Here is a 23,871-nt window from a genome sequence, read left to right as displayed (position 1 = left end):
ATATATATATATGTATATATATATATATGTATATACATATATACATACATACATATACATACATACGTACATACATATACATATATATACATACATATATACATACATACATACATACATACATACATACATACATACATACATACATACATACATATATATATATATATATATATATATATATATATATATATATATATATATATATATATATATATATATATATATATATATATATACATGTGTACATGTATATTTAAATATAATATATAAGTATACATATATTTGAAATATAACATATGTGTATGTATGTGTATAAATAACATGCATAAATAAAATGACTATTATTGACATAAATAAATAAAGGAAAGGGTTCTATTTTTCTTTTTACATTAATCAACTTAGAGCATGAAAGTCTATTGGTCTTATATTTTATTTTAATATTTTGGCCTCTAAGATTCTTTTAGTATTTCAACCCGTTCCATATTTTAAATTTATCAAGATTACATCTCATGCATGCCACCTTACATTTCCTCCCATGTATGTAACTTCTTCTTTCTTATGTTCGATTCATTTGTAATTGAGCATGGTTCTATACTATGGAAATTGGCAACCACTCAACGACTAGTTCTTTTTATCAAATCTCACTTGTTGACGATATCGTTCCACTAAAAAAATTATGTCATAGTAATCATATTCTACTACTAGATGAGTAGTGGCAATCAAATTAGACTATAGATCTTGTAGTTGGGGCCTAAGAATAGTTACATATTCTTACTACATTTCCATTATGTCAAGTTTTTTTTTTAACAATGCTCATGTATTCCATAGTGGAGTTGTACTTATTTCATATTTGTTCCCTATTATATGAATCATATGATTTTATTAAATGGTCTATCATTCGTAAAAGATTATGTTCATTTGACAATAGATCATTGTGCATCTATGTAATATTATTTATGTAATCCAATTAGCTAGATTATTCATGCTAACTATCATGTATGATTGAGGATCTATCATGCCATCCTTGCATAAAGTAGTGAGTTGCATTATATTTCTTAGTATCTCAATCAAGAGAGGCTACATACTATGATAAGGAGGGAAATTTATACATTTTTACGCCCCTTGTATGGAGGCATCAAGTCTATGTATCTCTAAGACAAGAAAATGTACCTCCTTGCAGTATACTATTTAAAATTCTTGAAAGTCGTGTATTATTCTTATTTTCATCCATAGAATTTCTTTTGAAGGAAAGGAAAGCTATTACTTATATCATCCTATAAGAACAATGGAAGATCGACAATTACACCAAGAGTAATCAAGGATGGCCAAGCATGGAAAAGATGAAAGGTGTAGTCTATAAAAATTGGATTGTGGGACAATCTTGTAAAAAGAAAGGATATTGTATAAGAATTAAGATAAGAAAACTAAAAATAAACTAAGTCATCTCATAGTGGGAAGTTTGGGTGATGTCTTGTTTGTCAAGTCAAACAGTGGATGATTGGGTACACAGTGTCCATGTAAATCCCTAACTAGGGTAGGTTTAGTGGAAAATGGTGTTGTTGTGATCACAAGAGGTCAGGATAGCTCACAATCGAATGGATAGATGGTTAGGAGGGTTCCACATTCTATTTGGTTGTATAGTTGACACTCTAACACCTTGATTCTCTAGTGGTAGGATGAAATTTTGTATGTGTACCTTATCCCATGTAAGATAGGGCCATTCATAGTTGACAATGATTGGGGGATACACTAGGTCCATGGTTGGGAGGTTAAGCCTCTAACAATGCCTCTCCTTTCCATGAATGCCAAGACTCGATCAAAGATAAAACATGTCTACATTCTTAGCCTTATATTATTTGATCTTAGTGGACATTGCATTTCCTGAAGTTCGTGTGTGTGTGTGTGTGTGTGTGTGTGTGTGTGTGTGTGTGTGTGTGTGTGTGTGTGTGTGTGTGTGTGTGTGTGTGTGTGTGTGTGTGTGTGTGTGATGCCTAGATTTTGAACAAGACACACACACACACATACTAATCCATAATAATAATAAAATTATTATTTGAAACATTTTAAGAAAGCATATCAAATCATTTACAGAATATTGCTACAAATTTTCAAATACATCTAATTATATTCCAAGAAATATTTAAAGTGAAATGTATTTACAACTTTGACATGTCTCTTCCAATATTACAATCACATTAGATCTTACAAAAAAAAAAAAAAAAGATTTACATGTGATATATTACAATATAGAACTTTTAGAAATATTCTTAATCTTGAAATCTCCAATAGAAAATGAAATCTTCCAAGCTTTTTTTCAACACAAATCCATATGAAACCTATAGAAAACAACACTGAAAACCATGGAGAGCTCACCTTCTAACCTAGGTCTCTATGAGACCACACACCAAGCTTGGAGAGCCAAGACCAACTGGATAATAATCAAGCACAATCACATAAAATAATAATTACACAATACAACATTTAACACCCTTTTTGAGCTTACACAATAGGTTACCATAGCAAATAATATAATGGGTGAAGGTGTGTCTAAAACCCTAAGGTGAAGCCAAATACATAAAACCAAATCTTCCTTCACAAGGCATACATAATAATTACCAAGTCTCACAAAATTTCTCCCCTTATCACCCCCAAAGTGCATAACAATGTACTGGTACATGCAACCCATACTGCATGCATATTCCTCTTCCTTCCAAGGAAGAGACTCTACACTCAAGAGAAAGGCCCAACTAACCCCTTCACCCGAAGGTTACTTCTACCCTCACAAGAGTGAGTGATGTCCTTCCACACCCATAACATCATACTCTCAAAATAAAAGAGAAATAAAATAAATGATAGAAATTCATTCACACCCAACAATATAACATGGACAATGAACAATACACATATACATTTGTAGCCAAATTTACATAAATTTTATTCAAAAAAGCAATACAATACATAAATCCTAAAACATGGCAAAAGCTCCAACCTTTCTCCAAGCTATGGCAATTGAACCAATTTGAGAAGAGCCCTCTATCCCTCCTTGATCAAATCTTCAAAAATAGAAAATATCTAAAACTAGAGAGTGGGTGAATGAAAACTCTATTTTTGAATTTCCCTTTAATAAGAAACTAAATTCCTTATTTTTCTCTATCATGAAAGAGAAAAATCAGTTTAACTCCACCTAAGTTTCACTATTTTATTGGAACTCAAACTCACTAAAGATAAGGTGAGAAGTTGGGTAAGATTTCTTCCCATTTTTGCAATACTTGAAAAATGAGATTTTAAAAGGATTGATCTAAACCAAATTAAAGTCAAAATTAAAGCCCTAACATATAGTAATAACATGTAGGTAACTTAATTTTACCAAAAGAACACCCGAGGGCTCTAATAAAGCCCTCTAAAGTCACCTTAAACTTAAAATCTGAATTTAATCTAATAAAAGCCTTCATATGATAATTTTATGCAAGGGGGTATAACTTAAACATTTATAATCAGTTAGAAATAAGGTTGGATATCTTTAACCAATATCTAAAACTGACTTGCCACTTATACACATAACAATACAAGTGTTAAGTGACACTATAAAATATAAACTTAACATTATGAGTGGAAAATCTAATCTAACACATGATTCATTCACATTAAATTCACAAACTAAAATACTAAACAATGAGGATAAGATCTATTCATTAGATGTAGCCTTGGTATTCTCAATAGATGCAGAGGTATAGTCTTGGTTCTCCATTTTTCCATGGTTATATTTCCTATACACTCAAACTCCATATCAATAGTCCAAGATATATAAATCCTAAATCAATTTTGTATTTATAATTGAATCAAAACATAAAATATATCTCAATTGAATTTCAAATAACATTTTTCCATTTCTATAATACTACCAAAATCAACTATGCATGATATAACCATTTGCAGCATTTCATGATTTTCAAATATATGATCCATCGAAACTTTGCATTCAAACATAATTTCATACTCCTCAATAAAATAGCCAACCAAGTACAAGAATGTAAACAATCATCAAGCATCATCAATAAGTTCTAACATCATAAATAATAATCATAAAACTAAAGCATCCCATAATATCAAACAATCTAAAAAATAATCCAAAATAGGTCCAACATATAACAAGGTCTCAAAATATAAAGTATCTAAAATTTAAATAAACTACTATGATGGGCGAGGTTGAGGCCTCACATCCTCCTCCCAAAGAATGAAGCTCCTCCTAGAGTTCATCGAAAAGATAAGGGTACTATGATCTCATTGAACCACATTCTCACATGAATTTGCTGATCTATTTTCTTGACACTCCATGCCTTAATGAGTTTGGTTCTATAGATTGCCTTCTTAGCTAGAGTTCATCTCATTATTTCTATCCTAATTTGGAGTAGACCTTAGGCTAATGTCTCATCATCTTTGGGTGTAGAACAGAGACACTAGTCATACTTTGACATGTTTTTAATTATATAAAAGAATACAAGTGGATAAATTTATTTTGAGAAGTAGTTCAAAATAATCATCTTATTTACTATTGACATTACATTTTATGGCTAAAGCTTGATACAAACATTTACAATCTAAACTGAGCCTAACCTTAATTTAATTTTCAACATCAAAATTAACTCCCAAATAAATAACATAAAAATATAAGAAATGGATTCCTGATACCATCAATTGATCACTTGAATTGATAAGTATTAACACATGTGCAATAGGTCATTATATTATTCTAACATTCTAGTTTCATCAAATATAGTATATATACATGTATACAAAGGTCCCTCAACCACAAAGCATTAAATATTATCCTATATAGAAAATTACTAGAGAATTCCATATTTTAAAAAAAATATTGACAAGTAGAGGGTCCTACATCCTCCCCCTATTTGCCTTTCACTCCCTCCTAGGAGTCACCCAAAACAATAAGTCATACTCCTCGTGCTAACCTAATATCAATTTACAAAAGTCCTACCTATAATACACTAGGTGTGTGTGTGTGTGTGTGTGTGTGTGTGTGTGTGTGTGTGTGTTGGAAATGTAATGTAGGAAAAGTTACAAAGAGGGGGTGAATCATGAATAGTAAAACTTCAACTTATTTCACCAATTAATCCTTCATAAAATATTTTAATCTAATTTCATGCATGAAATAATAAAACTAGTAAAATATTCATAACATATTGACACAAGATATGGTCACCTAGAAACCTTCCAAATAGAAAGTAAAAGTGGGGTGGGGATGATACCCACAAGCTCTAGTACTAAAAGATAAATTTGGTTAGTTAAGGCTTACAATTAATCACTTCTAATGATCTACCCTATTAGAGCAATAAGAACTACTAGGTCCACCTTGTGAAAATATTTACAAAACATACAATGAAGTATGCACTCAACAAAGAGATTTGTAAAAAGACTAATAAGTCTACCCTGTTAAAGAATTTAGCTAATACACCTCTTAGGATGAACCAGTGGCTGATCTTTGATCTGCAACTCTAATTTTCTAGTTGAGATTCCTTTGAAATGTATGATTACTGTCTTTTTGGGATAGATAATTTTTTTTGCTCCTTATACTACTTACAGCCTTCAAATTTGCACTTCTCTATTATTATATTCTCATAATATGTTCTTTTATATCTCTCATTTGGATTTGATACATACATTACATATATACCAATCTAAATCATAATCCATCAAAGTCAGCTACAAAATAAGTTTCCATCAAGATTACAAAGTTGGCCCAACTGTTGACACTCAAGTTCTAAAGACAAACTCGATGAGGTTCTGATACTCAGCAACCATTGTCAACACTTGACATCATCATGCTCTCAGTAGATGTAGAAGCTTGGTTCATACTAATCACTTCCAAGTAGTTTGAACTTGGTTAGCACTAGTGACTTGGTGAACACTGTGAAACTTGGCATATAAATTGAATCACTTGGTTGACACTCCTTGACTTGGTCAACACTAGATTCACATCACTGACACTACGAACTTGGTAGATACTAGAGAACACAATTGACACTATGAAACTTAGTTAGTACTATAAAGATCAGTTTTCACTATCATCAAAGAACTTAGTAGATATTGCTTGGCATAAACTGAATGTAGATTCTGAAACTTGGTAGCAACTATAGAGCTTGGTAGGAACCGGATTGCTCAATTAACACTATAAATGGCAAGATAAGCTCGATAGTTGCTAACCAATTAACTAAGTGTGAGTCACTAATAAACAAACTTTGACCATAATGTCAACAATCTTCCCCTTTAGCATTAGTGACAAAAGCACTTATCAATCAAAAATTGAATACTCAAAGTTTTCAAGTCAAAACATTCATTTTATCTCCATCTTATGTCTTCAACTCAGTAACATACTCTTTTTTTGAAATTTTTAAAAAATTCTTTTGTAAAAGATGTTTTTTAATCATATGTACATATATGTATAATATTATGTTTCTTCCACATACATATATACAAATATTATACTTTTTCAATATATACATAATTATACTTCTCCCCCTATATATATATATATATATATGTTGGTCTCAGATTGGTTTTGACAATTGAGTGTTAGCACACTTAACCAATTCTCAGGGTGATGCCAAGTATAATACAGATGCCAAGTTACAATATGTACCGAGCCAGAGATTCAACAGGTGTTGAGAAAACTTCAGGTGCCGAGCAAGTATCAAGTGTCGAGCGATAAGTGATGTCATGCAACTATAAGTATTGAGCAAAGTATAGATGTTGAGCTAAATAGAATTACTATAGAAGTTGAGTGAGATAGAATTTTTATATGTGTCGAGCATCAACAACTAGTAAGTGTCAAGTAACACAAAATCAGCATATGAGTTTGTATCTTCACAAACTCAGATGTAAACTATTTTTTAGCTAACTCGGGATGAATCTCAAAGGATCTTAAAGATAAGATTGAATCTTTTGCATTCCCTATGTAATCAGCATGCAACCAATAAGAAAAAAGGAGAAAGCAAGCAACCAATAGGAAAAGTGAAAGAATTGAATAGGAAAAGAAGAATCAAAATTGATCATAGATTCACACCTAACCCTAAGTCTTTGAAAACCTTTAAAAGGAGGACGAAACCCCATTATTAGTGCATATATGTGTGAGAGTTTATGGGAGAATGCTAGAAAAGTGCAAAGGGTTGTAAAGACTTAGAAAAAGAAAAAAAACATTGTAGAATTTAGTTGATCAAGAATAGAGTATTAGAACTTTGAGGAGAGACATATAGATCAAAGAAGGATCAGAACAAACAAGAGCAGAATGAGGATCTAGAATCAGCAATTGAAGATTGCAAGTCATCAGGTCAAAACTTTCTAGCCATTGTATTAGGAATGAAAATCCTATGATGATAGGTTGGTTTAATAGCCATGTTGTAAGCCTTTCAACAAGGTGTTAAATCATTTGACAGGGTAACATTCCAAGTGAGTTTTTGTAAATCCTTTAACTAGGTCACTTTTAACAGAGTGTAAAGTCTTTAACAGGATAGGCCTTTCATGGGGCAGACCATTGGAAGAGGTAAAACTTTGTAACCTTAAATAGTTACATATTGTTGCAGTGATAATTTGTGGGTGTCATCCCCAACCCAGTTTTACCTTCTCATTTTTGGAGGGTTTCTAGGTTACTAAAATCTTGTGTTATCTATTTGCATGCATGTCTTTATTTTTCATGTTAAGCAGATATATTAGATGCATATGAATGATCTCAGCTAAAAGTTTTAAAAGGTTAAAGTTATTTACTTTTGATTCACACCCCCCACCTAGAAGTAAACCTTCCCACTCATAAATTTCAACTATTGGTATCAAAGCCAAGTTCTCACAAGAAGGAGCCTTACAACTTGGAGAAAAGATCTAGAAATGGAAGTCTACAAACTTGGGAAGGTCATAGAAAATCACATGATTGATATACAACTTTCTTTACATACTTTGGAAGAAGCTAGGGAAGAACTGAGAAAATATTTAAAGAGAAGAAGAGAGATTTCCATAGTTAAGAATAATACATGATACAAGGAGATTGACACCTCAAAATTGTTTACAAATGGAGATTCCAAAGAATTTGATGCAAAAATAGAAGACCTAATGGAGAAGAATAGAGCTCAAGTACAAGAAATCAGAACTCTCAAGATTGAACAAGAATCTGAACCTGTGATGCTTTGTGAAGTGACTGAATAGATGAAAAGAGCCATTGAAAATAAGGCTATGCTAGAAGAAGACAAGAGAAATCTTGCCAAAAGATTGGAAGAAAAGTCAATTAAACTTGCAAGAATTTCAAACATGTGGCTAGACACCCTAAGTCAGATGATGAATGCACATCATGAACTGAATGTCAAGGATATTGAGATCTCCACACTGAAGATGCAAAATGACCTAAAAACAGAGAAGGAGATTGCAGAGAGCTTCAACAAACCTAATGAGGCCATCTACTTTGAACAACTACTAAAATCACCAAGAGCCAGCAAAGACACTACTAGACTAGGATAAACCAACACTAAAAAAGGAGAGTCATCCAAGACTGTAGAAGAAAGAATTAACAAAGGTAAGAACACTAAACCTACTTCTCATTTATGTGGTAAAAAAGGACATACCTCTCATGTGTGCAAGAGCAAGAATGCCCATCAGTATGAAAAACCTAAGAATGTGAGCCACTGTCACAAGTGCAACAAGCAAGGACATCAAGCACATGACTGCAAGACTAGGACTATCAGAACACCAAAATTTGAAGGTCATTGCTACAATTGCAAGAAGTATGGACATAGAGCTTTTGAGTGCAGATCAAAGCCAATGTGAACACCTAATCAACCAGTAAGGGGAAATAATCATCGACATCACTACAATTGGGACTACAACACTAGGTATAGCTCCCATTACTGTTAGAAATATGGACATATCCCTAAAAATTGCATAAGAACACATTTCAATGGAAACTATAGTAGATGGCTCAGCCAAACTACATGCTTCAATTTTTTGAAGAGTGGTCATATCAATAGGAATTTCCCAACAAGATCAAAGGCACCCAATTCAGAATCCAACAAAAGAAAAGAGAAGGTGGATGTCGAACACATCAGAAGAGAAATGAATAAGATGTGGAAGAAGAAAGATGAAAGTAACACATCAAATAAAGAGATCACTTCATCTAAAAGGTCAAGTGGTCACACTTCATCCAACTAAGAAAAAGAAGACATGTGGAACTAATATACAAAGATTTATAATACATCAGTTCCAAGACAAGTAATGAAAAGAAGAGATCCACATGAATAGAGATGCAAAGTTAAAATTACAAGAGTGTTGTTGAGTTGCACTTAGATTTTGAGTAGAATCCCAGTACAAGCCGAGTTGATTGTCAAAGCCAGTAGAAGTCGAATGATTAGTTGCAGTCAATTTGGTAGTGGAAGTCGACTAAAGAAAAAGTTAAGTTGAAGCCGACTAAAGGATACTTCAATGGATGCCAAGTGGTGGAAACATAGTGGAAGCTGAGTGGATAGCTATAAGCACACTAAGCATTAAATGCTATGAAAATAGGATATATTATGGCATTTTGAATCATTTTTCTTCATCGCAAATAAAGAGAAAAGATGAAGAAGAGTGCAAAATGACTTCAAAGTAGAGAATCTAGCATTTGAGTAGATTTTAACAACGATTCAACATAGTTTCATCGATTTCAAGGTATTAACACAAGTCCTGAATTACGTAGTTTTAAATTTCTTCATGTTAAAACCCTAGATAGAAGAAAATGGCATCCAATTCTAGGAAACCATGGGAGAAAGAGCCATTTAATTTCCAACTTGTGTCTAACAAAGTAAAACAACCTAATTTTCAGCCAATCCCTGAAGTGGCATACAAAAATGACCCAACTAGAGCCCTATCTGTTATACCCCCTAAAGTAGTTATGGTCTAGGATGTTAGGAGATGTGAAAACTAAAAAATTGGAGCCATAAGAGATATGGAGATGAGGGAATCCTATGACAAGTTATGTGAAAATGGATTCTTGAAAGATGAATACCAAATCATTGAGAAGAAGGGTTTGACTCATGCCCTAGAATTCCCCACTATTTTTAAACTGAATGGATCAGGATAGTGCTCAGTAAAATTCATGATGGAAGTATGTGGCTAGAAGATGGTCTAGTGAAAATAACAAAAAAGATTGTACATAAAGTAACAGGGTATCCAACCCTAGATCGGCTAAAGACCCTTAGAAGTGACTCTAAGGAAGCTATTGAGAAGAACATAGGTGCCAAATGGAACAAGAGAGGAATGACCATAGATACTATCTGAGACCCTCTTGTTGACTTTACCCTTAGGATTATTTCACACAAATTTTACCAATCTAGTAGACTTAACAGTGTACCCTGCATTGCAATGGATGTTGGTTACAAACTAGTGAAAAAGGATCATACTTACGATCTTGCAGAACTGCAATTGCAACAAATCAATGAGAACTTAGCAACAATAAGGAGAACCAAGGGAGCATAGTGAAAATTTGGTGCAATTTTGATCTATATATTTTTCTATGTACATAATGAATTTCCATCCTTTGGAAAAGTAAGCTGGAAAACCAACAGGTCAATAGTAGCTCAAGTAAATGAATATATTGAACAAATGGGAGCTAATGTTGAAACTCTTATGACAAGTTATTTTGAAGATTTCAAGAAGACCATGAAACACAGGCTAAGGATACCAATTTCATTGGTAGAACAACATGTAAATGATGTATGCTTTCTTGTATATATTGATTATACTTACATACAAGCAACAATACCAAGGGTTAGATGGTTAAGACCTCTTGGATATGAGATAAATATAGATGAGCCATCTGCAGCTATAATTGCACTACTAGTAGAAGTGGACAAGAGTGCACCATATTTGTGGACTTTTGATACGGTGAGATCAAAAGTGGACATGAAGTTGAAGACTACCTCCACATTGAAGAAAAAGGACAAACTAGTTAAGAAGTTAAAGGCAAAATTTGGTGAGGGCACTGCTGAAGAAGAAGAAGATGAAGAAGTTGAAGATGAGGAAGATGATCAAGGTCAAGAACCATTAGAATTGACCCAAGGCATGGGTGAGGATGCAGAGGAAGAAGAATGTGCCGAGCAGGAAGCACCCAAGGCTAAACCTAAGAAACGAAAAGCACAAAAAATAGCCTACTGCACAACCCAAAGGAAAGAAGAAAGCAACAAAGTTGAGCCTAGCCAAGCCAACTACAAGGGAAGACACAAGGGCAACAACACAAGTGGCAAAGGAACATGGGAAACAAGAAGCCAAATAAAAAGGAGAGCCTATAGAAAAGAAAAGAAGAAAATATGTTGCACCCCCAAAGTCAAATGAAGAAAAGACAGAATCTGACAATGATCAATTCAGAGTGGTAAGACATTCCACCAAATCTAAGTTGGAAAATATTTGTGATAACATTAGAGATAATATAGATTTAACTAGATTGAAAACCACTGAGTTTAATAAATTTTCAAGAGAAGAACATAACATAGTGGAAGAGCCTATCTACACTATGATGACCAAGTTCAAGACTACTCCACTTGAACTTGACAAATATATGCCTAAGGAGCTAAGCTCCATTATTGAAAATAAATGACATTACTACCTAAATATGGAGAAGGAAATAAGGGAGTCAATATTGGCTCGTGTGATGCCTGACCTAACTAAAGGACAAATAAGAAACGCTGGTAAGAAACATGGGACCAAATTTGTACCCAAATATAGAACCTTTAGTATTTTACAGAATAATATAGAAGATGTAAAGAAATCCACACAAATGTGGAACTTGATTTATGGGTTGACAATAGTCAAAGAAGGGAAAGAAGATTCCTTTGAGGGAAGAAATGATGATGAGGAAGGAGAAGAAAATGATAAAGAGGAAGAAGGAGAGAAAGAGAAAGAAGAGGTAACAGTGGAGAAAGATACACATAAAGGCGACAAGGCAACAGTTGAGGAGCAGCAACAAGAACAGAGTGTCCAAGACATCCAATTGCCACCACCTAGTCCTCCACACACAACAACTATATCTACAAAAACTATAATTTTCAAGGATGTTCCTGACACCTCAGGTCAGAACATCAATCCACTAACTACAGAGGATGTTAAAAGGATCCTTCATCAAACAACATTGCAATCACAATTATGCACAAATCTTGTTTTGGTGAGTGTAGAGCAATTACAAAAGGTTGTAGCTAAAATTACCAAGGAGAAGGTGAACACACAAGAACCACCTTCACAACCTCCCATAGCTATAGATGATCAACCAAAAGAGAAAGAAACACAAGAAACAACTGCTAAGGTTGATCCCACACTGATAGTAACAACAACTACCGAGGAGTCAGCAAAGGAGTAGACAGGACAAAAGGATCCTATAGCACAAAGCCAAGGTGAACCTCCTCAAATCATTGTAAGCAATCAAGGAAGAAGAGAAGAAGATAAGGAAGAGGAAAAATACCCCAAGGAAAGAGAGCAAGAGGCAATACAAACATTGGTTAATTTCCCTACCTTAGGGACTCCTAACAAGCAGTTGAGCACAGATGCAGTACTGTTGTAAATATTAGCACCGGGCTTGAGCTCTAAAAAGGTAGCAAGGGTACTTCACTATGGAGACCCTACACTTGATGAAGAAATAGTCATACCAAGTTATGACTATAAGACAATGAACCTAGCATAGATAAGTGAAATGCAAGAGGCACTGGAGAGAAAGAAGAAGCAGGAGATACTCAGAAATGAGTATAGACAAAAGCAAGCATTAGTAGAAATCAAAGACATATTCCTTGATGCATTTAGCTTGCTAGTACTAATGAAGTAAAAGAGCCCATCATGGAGCAACTATCCAATATAATGGACCAAGTACAAAATGAAGACCTTGATACTAATGTTGAATTACTAGAATGGTCTAAAAAGATATTTCAAGTTAAGGTTAATGAGAACATATCTAGTGAGATTGCACTATCACAAGTGGAACTAGCTAAGTAGATTGAGAGGATTAAAACACTACGTGAGAACATATTCTCATTGTACTCCAAATTGTGTGACTCTTCATATTTCACACAAGAGACTAGCTAGAGAATACTGAGCTTGGAAAGGAACCTTAAGATATCTAGCACATAGCTACCTAAGGATCCAACTCAAAGTGAGAACCATTTTGTCACAACACTTCACACTCAGAAGGAGTTAGTTGTATTAATAGTAGAAGAGGCTAATGTTAAAGCCAAACTAATACAAATTCAATCTGCAATCACCCCACACCTAGAAGTATTACATAAAGAGATAGCCCATGCAAAAAAAATTTTAAAGAAAGATCCAAATCTTTCTACATTAGAAGGCATTGTACATCTTGCAGCAGAGATAACCATCCAGCTCAAAGCACTGGAAATAGCATTCGACAACTGGGATAATTCTCTAAAGACAATAATGGAGGTAAATAAAACATTTTTGGCTAAATATTCAATTCATTCTTAGGACCCTTTGACATAAGTGTCAAAAAGGGGGAGATATTCATGTAAGGGGGAGATATGATAAAGATAGGAGATAACAAGAATGGATGTGTAGATAAAGAGAGCTAATACAGGGCGATAGTACATTTTTGATGGAGAAAGAACACCCAAAGGGGGAGATGTTCAAATTTTGAGTTTTGAGGAGAGATAAGAAAATAAAGCCAAAAGGATAACAAAAACTGCAACGAGATGTGAAATGGGGAACAGAAATAAAGGAGGAGTACAAATAGAGTTGATACAGACCAGACACAGAGTAGATAAGGCAAAGAGTATCAGACACATCAGCATGAGACAAATTTAGCTTAAGGGAATTTTGGTTATAGAAATGGTACATCAACTCAAAGGGAGTTACAATTTTTTGAGCTATATAATCATCTACAAAATTTTGAACAAGCTTTTGAAGTTTTGTACATATGCCGAATAGAATGTGTAGTATACTCATAGAGACCAGATTCATAATGCTTAATTAAGTGTTTTTTCCACTCATGTCAAAGAGGGAGATTGTTGGTCTCATATTGGTTTTGACAATTGAGTGTCAATACACTTAACCAATTCTTAAGATGATGCCAAGTATAATACAAATGTCGAGCTACAATATGTGTTGAGCTAGATATTCAACAGGTGTCGAGCAAGTATCAAGTGTCGAGTGATAAGTGATGTCGAGTCACTATAAGTGCCAAGAAAAGTATAGATGCCGAGCTAAACATAATTACTATAGTAGTTGAGTGAGACAAAATTCCTATATGTGTCGAGCATCAGCAACTAGTAAGTACCAAGTAACACAGAATAAACATATGAGTTTGTATCTTCACAAACTCAGATGTAAACCATTTTTCAGCTGACTTAGGATGAATCTCAAAGGATCTTAAATATAAGATTGAATCTTTTGCATTCCTATGTAATCAGCATGCAGCCAATAAGAAAAATGGAGAAAGCATGCAACCAATAGAAAAAGTGAAAGAATTGAGTGAGAAAAGAAGAATGAATATTGATCATAGATTCATACCTAACCATAAGTCTTCAAAAACCTTTAAAAGGAGGAAAAAACTCCATTATTCGTGTGTATATGTATGAGAGTTTATGGGAGAATACTAGCAAAGTGCATAGGGGTGTAAAGACTTAGAAAAAGCAGAACAACATTGCAGAATTTAGTTGATCAAGAATAGAGTATTAGAACTTCAAGGAGAGACATATCAAATCAAAGAAGGATTAGAATGGACAAGAGCAGAATGAGGATCTAGAATCAGCAATTGAAGATTGCAAGTCATCAGGTCAAGACTTTCTAATACTTTCTAGTCATTATATTAGGAATGAAAATCCTATGATGATAGGTTGGTTTAATAGCCAAGTTGTAAGCCTTTCAACAAGGTGCTAAATCTTTTAACAGAGTAACATTCCAAGTGAGTGTTTGTAAATCCTTTAACCAAGTCACTTTTAACAGAGTGTAAATTCTTTAACAGGACAGGCCTTTCATACGGCAAACCATTGGAAGTGGTCAAACTTTGTAACCTTAAATAGTTACATATTGTTGTAGTGATAATTTGTGGGTGTCATCCCCACCCCATTTTTACCTTCTCATTTTTGGAGGGTTTATGGATTACGAAAATCTTGTGTTATCTATTTTCATGCAAGTCTTATTTTTCATATTAAGTAGATATGTTAGATGCATGTGAATGATCTCAACTAAAGTTTTAAAAGGTTAAAGGTATTTGCTTTTGATTCAACCACACCTCCCCCCCACCTCCCCCCTTCTCAAAAGTAAACCTTCCCACTTGTAAATTCCAAAAATGTGTGTGTGTGTGTGTGTGTGTGTGTGTGTGTGTGTGTGTGTGTGTGTGTGTGTGTGTGTGTGTGTGTGTGTGTGTGTGTGATCTTATATCTTATCTTCTTCCCTTTATATATCATATCTTCTCCCCCTTTTTGACATAAATGACAAAGGTGTATACTACATGTTGATGCCAAAATTTAATAGAAAGTCAAAATGTACTTTTAAAACTAGTGCCAATGTCTTGTCCCAATTTTCTTGTAACACCTTACTTGCATGAAATGCAATTTGTACTTCTATAGATAACTCCACCATATGATCAACTATGGAGAAGGTATTGTCATGGATGAGAGTTTTGGTATGTCCAATGTGTTTCTACAATGCATCCATGTTTGGAAGAATCATGCCTTGGATATCTACAAGTGTGTCCCTTATCCTAGCTTCTTCCCTTAGTAATTATGCTTGCAAATTTATCAGATATCTGATCTTTGAATAGTGAGAAAAATTGTAGCTTGGGTCGAGTGACAACTAGTGTGCACTTGCCTTCAAGTCTTCATCTATCTTAGATAGTTTATCTTTGATTTCCTGAGTGAGGATAGATGTATCACACAACTTGATAAATAATGAAGTAAAATTATTTGTAGAGGTTTCTAACGAGCTAAGAATAGTAGATAATTCTACATGATTTATTGCAATTTTCTATGCAACTTGCTCCAATACTTTGTTCTCAAATTTCCTCTCTTCTCTATGTAGCAACTTTTCTTGTCCATTTAGATCTTCATTGAATTTATGGACAACTTCTACTAACTAAACCAAAATAGGTTGTGTCCTATCAACCTCAGTGTTTAGTGCATCTACAAGTATGGTTTTCACATCTTCAAGCACTTGGTTTTTTATGCTCTTTTCTTCTCTAAGCTTCTATTGCTTAGCTCTTTTTTGCAATAGTTCACCCATGATGTTCATTTGATCAATAATCAAAGTAGAGATATCTCAGTTTGGGACAACTATATCTTCATCTAGATCAATGTCTTCTTAGATTTACCTTTATCCTTACTAGAAACTTTTGTGCTCAATTGAGGCTTATTCTCAACTATCCTTGTACTTGCTATTTGCACACTTCGAATTGTAACAACAATAGAAATAGAAGGGCTAGAAACAAAAGTAGATATTGTACTAATAACTTAGAAATACCTTGTTTTTGTATAGCCAAATTTGATGATGGTGGAGGCACTAAAGACTCAATAGATGAAGTGCAGATCACTTCAGTCAATATGGTACTCAACTAAATAGGTGCAAAGATTGGTTGGGTGATAGGTGTTGTAGTGGTTACCTCAACCAACTCGGTTACTTCTATATTCTTTGAGTCAATTTCCTTAATACTCTAAATCTTAGGGAGATTCTCCTCGGTAGCTTCATATTCTTGCTCCTCATCATACAAATTTTTTCATCATCTTCCTTGATGTCTTCCTCATCTTCCTTATAACTAACATGAACAACAAATTCACCCAGTTAATGAAGGTTGTAAATGCTCTTCCATGTGGTAGTAGTTGTCCTCACTATGGATTCTATGTCTTTCATCAGCACAAGACATGTATTGAAATTTAAAGTGAGCTTCTCCTCATTTTTCTTCGTGGAATCTTTCACCTCTTTATTACTAAGGCTCGAGAAGAGTTGCCTTAGAGTTTGTTTGTAGATGTCTTTTGCAGTCTTCTTAGCATTTTCCCATCTTGGCGTGATTGCTTTTATAAGCTCATTTGAAATTTGTTGTAGAAGTTGATCAGGAGAGTATTTCTAGTTACCTAGTTTTCACATCATCATGTCCTCAACTTGCTTCTTCTCATCTGTACTATAGGTTTCATATCTGAGAGATATAAAATTTTCCATTCCAGCACCTCTTTCCATTTGATTTAAATTTTCTTGGAATGTAGGTGAATGCTTTTTAAAAATAATTCCATCTACATCCTTCTCACCTAGCTCCAATTTCTTTCTAAACCTTGATGCTCTTCTTCTAGTGAATACATTAATAGATAACTTGGTAGGTCTAGTTATAATAACCTTAACTTTCTTCCTCATTGTCTTTTCTTCTTTAGACTTTATTTCTTATACTTCATCCTCTATTTCATCTTCTTCTACATCATCTCCTTTTCCTTCAATCAACGGGAGAGTAGAAATTGCTTGCGTTAGCTTTGTTATCCTCTTCTTTCCTTTGCTAACTGTTTGAGGAAGCTTGATTTCAAGTTCTATTCTAGATTTGACTTCATCATAAGCACAAAAATATGTGGCCTTTGGATCCATGGGTTCATTTGATAGTGCCTTGATGATATCTTTGGTGTCATTAATGTTAACCTCATAGCTTAGATGCTTAGCCCACACTACTCTAGGTTTGACTACTTGAATGTACACTTTATCACAGTCCACCATGAAAAAACATCATCCTTGTAATCTTCTACAAGTTTCTTTGGAATTCTATATCTGATATTCATCTTTTCCTTAAATGAATCAAAATAATTTTCCATGATACTAACAAAGTTCACACCCATCTTTGTTATATATTCATTAATCTAATATAATACTGGTACATCTTTTCTCCATACAACTGAGCCTTTAGAAGGGGAAAAAAATTGCACAAAGAAGAATAAACAAGTCAAGAGTGAACCAAACATAAATGGATTATTCTTTGAAGTCCTAATGCTCTCCATGTTCTTGTTAAATGAATTCAACATTAGCTTAGCAAGGTCAAAGAACATATTATTCTTCACTACCTTGAGATCCAGATCAACTACCTCACACAACACACTATTGAGATTATTGGAGCTATAGGTCTTATGGGAAATCACATGAATTCCAAATTCTAGCTCCATGGCTTTCACATTACTGATCTTCATTCCTCTTCCATCCCACTCAATAAGAGTCTTGTTTTCCAGTTCTACCTCGCTCAAGGTTTTGGTAGTCTTAGCTTTGTTCAACATCGAGAGCCCTTTTATCCTATGAATCATTTTCTTTGTGATTTGAATAGGCTACTCCAACCAAATTGCCTATTATGTACATGGCTAAGAATAAACTTGATCCATTTAATTTAAAAATCTCAAGGCATATGTGAAATGTGTGTTAAATCCTTGGTCTCCAAATGTTGATGTTCAAGTTTCAACATACCATTAACACACGACTTGTTTAAAGATTCATCCCGACCTAGCTCGGCAGGGCCTTACAACTTGACCTAGCTCGATAAGGTCTCAAGTTTCTACAATCACTTAGTGATCCCTTTGCATCATGAATGTTGATATGAATCTCTTATTCTTGTTGGCTGGAACTGATGTCAAATATCTACTTCAAAGTTTCAGTTCTAGTTATTTCGATGGGAATTCAAGTTAACATACTTGAGTCACCCAACTCTTGAGTGACATTTGCTTCATGACTCAAACTTGCATTCTTAGAATATTTAGGAATTCATTGCTGCCTCATCTTCTTTTTGATATTGTCAGCTCTCACTTTCTTTTCATCCTCAACTCTTCCAGTGTTCATACAATTCTTGGCAAGATGTCCAAGTTTTTTACAAATAAAACATCTTCTAGTGGTGTCTCTTGTCCTCATGTGACGTTTCACACAATTTTCTCCAATGTGCCCAAATTCTCCACAGTAGTGGCATCTACACCAAGTTTTGTAGCCCCATCCAAATATGGCTTTCACAATATGCTCTGTTGGATTCAATATCTTGGTTTTACATTTAGAAGATTTGTGTCCTTGTTTATTGCACTTGTTACATTTACCTTCAAACTTAGGTTTCTCCTTGCATTCACTTGCTCTATGACCATGCTTATTGCAATTTTAACACTTTCCATTGACTTTTTCTTTACCATTACTCCAACATTTATTTGATGTATGACCTAACTTACCAAAATGATTGTAAGTAGGCCGTTGATTCTTTTGAGCTCCTTGCTTAGATGATTCACTTTTTTATGTGTATCCTATTCTAGCTTTTCCTTTACATTTGTACTAACTTTTCTCATTCAACTGATTCACATCTTCTTGAGATTTCAACATTCTTTCATTGGTTTGTTTTTTAGTATTTAGATCATTTTGAAATCTTTCATTCTCTGATCTTAGATTCATGATTTTTTCATTTGCATTATTAAGCTTATCAATAAAGTCTACCTCTTGAAGGAATAGTTGTTGAATTTCATTTTTCTTTCCTTCTATCTCTTTTGTGGCTTTTTCTTTTTCTTCCATGACTTCACATAATCATACTAATTAGATTTCTTGTTCTCTTTTCAGCTTTCTAACTTCTTCTTGAAGATTGCAATTCTTTTTCAATAGGTTTTTTATAGCTTTATTAGCTTCATCTGAATTTCTTTCAAGACAAATATCTTCAATTCTTTCTTTAGTGTAGAGATTGTCATTCATTTGTACTGCAAGATATTTCCTTCTTTTCAATGATTGAGAGAGTTTCTCCTTTTTTTCCTTTAGATGCCCAATAGCCAATTCAAGATCCAACATTTCATTATCAATAGCCTTATCTAGATTGTATACTTCTATTGCCTCTTATCTTTTCTCAAGCTACTAAATTTTTTCTCTAAGAACCACAAAGTTCTTATACCAATTGTTGTAAATGTGAGGTAGGAAAGGTTACTGAGAGGGGGGAGGATGAATCAGGAACTAATAAAACTTCAACTTATTTCGCCAATTAATCCTTCATAAATATTTTGATCTAATTGCATGCATGAAAGAATGAAAATTGTAAAACATTCATAACATATTGACACAAGATATGGTGACCCATAAACCTTCCAAATAGAAATTAAAATTGGGGTGGGGATGATACCCACAAGCTTTAGTACTACAGAATAAAATTGGTCGGTTAAAACTTACAATTGATCACTTATTGATCTGCCCTGTTAGGAGCAATAAGGACTATTAGGTCCACCTTGTAAAAGGACTTACAAAACATACAATGAAGTATGCACTTGGTAAAGAGATTTGCAAAAAGATTGTTAAGTATACCCTATTAAAGGATTTAGCTGATACACCTATTAGGATGAACTAGTGGCTGATCTCTTATCTGCAGCTCTGATTTGCTAGTTGAGATTCCTTTGAAATTTAATGATCACCTTGTTGTGATAGATAAATATTTTATGCTCCTTATACTACTTGTAGCCTTCACACTTCACACTTCTCTCTCATTATATTCGCATCATATGTAATTCTATATCTCTCATTTGGATGTGATATAATACATTACATATATACCAATCCAAATCATAATCCATCATAGTCAGCTACAAGGTAAGTTTCCATCAAGATCACAAAGTTGACCAAACTGCTAACACTTAGGTTCTGAAGGAAAAGTCGATGAGGTTCTAATATTCTACAACCATTGTCAACACTTAGCATCATCATGCTTTCGGTAGACGTGGAAGCTTGGTTCATACTAATCACTTCCAAGTAGTTTGAATTCAGTCAGCACTAGTGGCTCGGTGAACATTGCAAAATTTGGCATATAAACTAAATCACTTGGTTGACACTCCTTGACTCAGTCAACACTAGATTCACATCATTGAAACTACGAACTCAGTAAACAACAGAGGACACGGTTGACACTATGCAACTGAATTAGTGTTGTGAAGCTCAGTTTGCACTATCATTGATGAACTCAGTAGATATTGCTCAACATAAACTAAATGTAGATTCTAAAACTTGGTAGAAACTATAGAACTCAGTAGTAACTGAATTGCTTGGTTAACATTTTAAACTATAAGATAAGCTCATTACCTACTAACCAATTGACTAAGTGTGAGTCACTAATAAAAAAACTTTGACCATAATGTCAACAATGTATATATATGCAATTACAAATACGTGTGTGTGTGTGTGTGTGTGTGTGTGTGTGTGTGTGTGTGTGTGTGTGTGTGTGTGTGTGTGTGTGTGTGTGTGTGTGTGTGTGCAATTACATGTGTGTGTGTGTGTGTGTGCAATTACATAACTAGCTAAAACATTTAACTATGACTTTATACAACTAAAAGGAGTAAATATAATTACATGTGTGCGTGTGTGTGTGTGCAATTACATTTACTCCTTTCAATTATATAAAGTGGTGGTTAAATGTTTTAGTTAGTTAATGAACACTCTTTTGTGTAATTTATCTATTATTGTAATAAAATAAAGGAAGCAAATCTTCAATTGTTAGTTAAGGCATTTCACAAGAATCATTTAATCTATTATAAATATAAATCACATGCATGTGATTATGTAGATGGATTATTTTTTCATGATAAAATATAAGGAAACTAAGGTTTGGGATAATTGGATGTTACATTTGATATCCTTAATGTTAGATCTTTATGCTGATCTAGACTTTCCAAATAACCCATGAGAATTTCTTGATGTCCATTACAATCAACACTATCATATTTCCCAAGGATTAATCCCTACTCTGGTTCACAATAATGAACTTCTTCTACCTCAAAATTAATTTCTCCTCCAACTTCTTCTTCCTTAAAACAAGCACTTAAAATGTGTCTTATCTTCTTCCTCAACTTTCTTATAAATAATTATTTAATAGGCCATGTAACCCACTTCTTTTATTTGTCTATACATCTATTCTATTTCACTTTCTTTAGTAGCATCATCATTAAAATTAGTTGTTTCTTCATCTCAAGAATTTTTTTTTCAAAATCCTCGACACATCCTTCTCATCTTTATGCCATTTTATTTCACATTCTCCTCCATTTTGTTGTGTGTTTTATCAAAAGCCTTCTAATGACTATTACTACTCATCACTTCTCCTCTTCCTATGTGAACTTTTATTTTCCTACTTTTGAGATACACTAAAACTCTTTTATAGCAAGTCTATTTCATCTTGCATTAAGTATCTCACTTAGCTTCTCTCCTTTAAACTTGGCCTTTGGGCTCTACTGATTTTTTTTTCTAGAACCTTTGAGCTTCATCTTATCCTCTAGGCTTGTGTACTAACTCACTTTGAAGAGCTTAACTATCTCTTTCCTAAGACAAATTCTACCCAACCTTATTTTGAAGTTTTTCTTCTCCTAACTCTATTATAAGGGTTACCACAAATCTCATTTTCTCTCTTCGACTACATTCATTCAAAAAATTCTTTGTTCAATGACTAACTAAAAATATTAATGACCAAGTTACCTGCTTGATCTTGGAAGATTTTCTTCCTTAAAAAAATTTGATCTCTCCATTTTGTACTATTGCAAATCTCTTTCTACTACTAGTATTCTTATGTTTTCATCAAAAAATGTATCATACTACTTCATTCATGGAGCCTCTTTCATTTGTTATTTCATTTTCTTGCTACTATTGATCAAGGCCCACCAAAATTCTTATGACTTTACATATTCAACTTGACTTTACTATGACTTGTAACTCGGTGAATCATCTTCTAGGTGATCTTCATAGGTTGCTCAAGCTAGAAGGACATGTCATGAACCCTACCGAGGACATATCTTATCCATTTCACTTAGAAATTTTGTGGCATGTATAGGGCATGTATCAAACCCTTGACTTCTAGATGTTTATGCCCAAGCTTCAGCACTCCATTCTCACATAGCTTGTATCCTTCATTCAACTCAAATGAACCTAGCTCCTAAATTCTGCAATGATAAATTGATCTTATGTTGTTTATCAATGGTACCTTAGGAGGAATAGTTGAGTGGGCTTCCAATGGATCTTTCTACTCTACAATCGCAAGGTAGAGCTTGGATGTAGGTGCCTTGCAAACAATATTATTCAACAACATGTTAGAACCCTTCTTCACTTTTGCACTAGATTTGGATACCATAATGCTCGATGAATAAAGAATTCACAACAATAAATGCCTTAACAATTTTCGCTTGATTGTTGGGGGGCTCAAAAATCGCTTTGAATTCTTAATGCAAGGTAAAGAATAAACCATTGATTTTTCCTTTTATGAAAAATTTCAAAATTTTAGGGCCTTATAAATGCATCATATAGTGGTAGGTAGAACAACTTTGTAAGGTTTTTGAATCATAAGCTTAGCATGAACTAATCATCAAACAACTCGTTTAGAACTAATTTCTAACTTAACCTCGCTCAGAGATAATAGACATCTTGGTTATAGATAAGTTGTAAATTGGTTTAAAAGTATCTCCTTTTCTTTACTTAGTGCATCTAAATATGTAGATTTGGATTCTTCTTTCTTGCATATCAGGAACTGATGTAGGATCTTCCTTGAATTCTCAATTCTAGTCATCTCTTTGACTGCTTAGTTGGATTTGGATTCCTCACCCAACTCATTGGATTGGATGATAATGGCTTTATTGCCTTGCTTTGTTCTTTCCTCTGGTTTCCTTACCCATAGTCTTGATCTATTTAACCTTGGATTTTCCTTTGTTTTCTTTATGAGAATTTGATGTATCTCTATTCATATAGTTTCTTGTCAAATGATCTATCTTTTTGCATACATAACATCTCATTAGTATTTATTTTCCTTAAGTGAGTTCTTACACAATTCACTTCAATGTAACCATATTCTCCATAATGATGATATCTTCCCCATGTGTTGTAATCCCAATCAATAAATGTTCTTTGTCTAGTTCC

The 23,871-nt window shown here is 33.7% G+C and overlaps 1 protein-coding gene across 4 annotated transcripts in view; it reads right to left on the bottom strand.

Annotated features, from left to right (window-relative positions):
- Nucleotides 1-2,436: 2,436 nt before the first annotated feature.
- LOC149531417 (1-acyl-sn-glycerol-3-phosphate acyltransferase BAT2, chloroplastic-like) overlaps nucleotides 2,437-23,871 on the bottom strand; it is a 224,817-nt gene continuing 203,382 nt past the window's right edge. The window contains exon 6 of one of the 4 annotated variants that reach the window (XM_089811179.1): nucleotides 2,437-3,075. The gene's annotated coding sequence lies outside the window, so the exon portion shown is untranslated. Of the gene's footprint in view, nucleotides 3,076-3,432; nucleotides 3,784-23,871 lie in introns of those variants that run through there. The other 3 variants (XM_089811178.1, XM_089811174.1, XM_089811176.1) reach the window with 3 other exon arrangements.

This window comes from Cupressus sempervirens, chromosome 11 (assembly GCF_028749045.1).
Source record: "Cupressus sempervirens isolate cs-2001-9-10 chromosome 11, ASM2874904v1, whole genome shotgun sequence".
Taxonomy (NCBI): domain Eukaryota; kingdom Viridiplantae; phylum Streptophyta; class Pinopsida; order Cupressales; family Cupressaceae; genus Cupressus; species Cupressus sempervirens.
The sequence above is the reverse complement of the archived record's forward strand: the minus strand, read 5'-3'. Positions and strand labels throughout refer to the sequence as shown.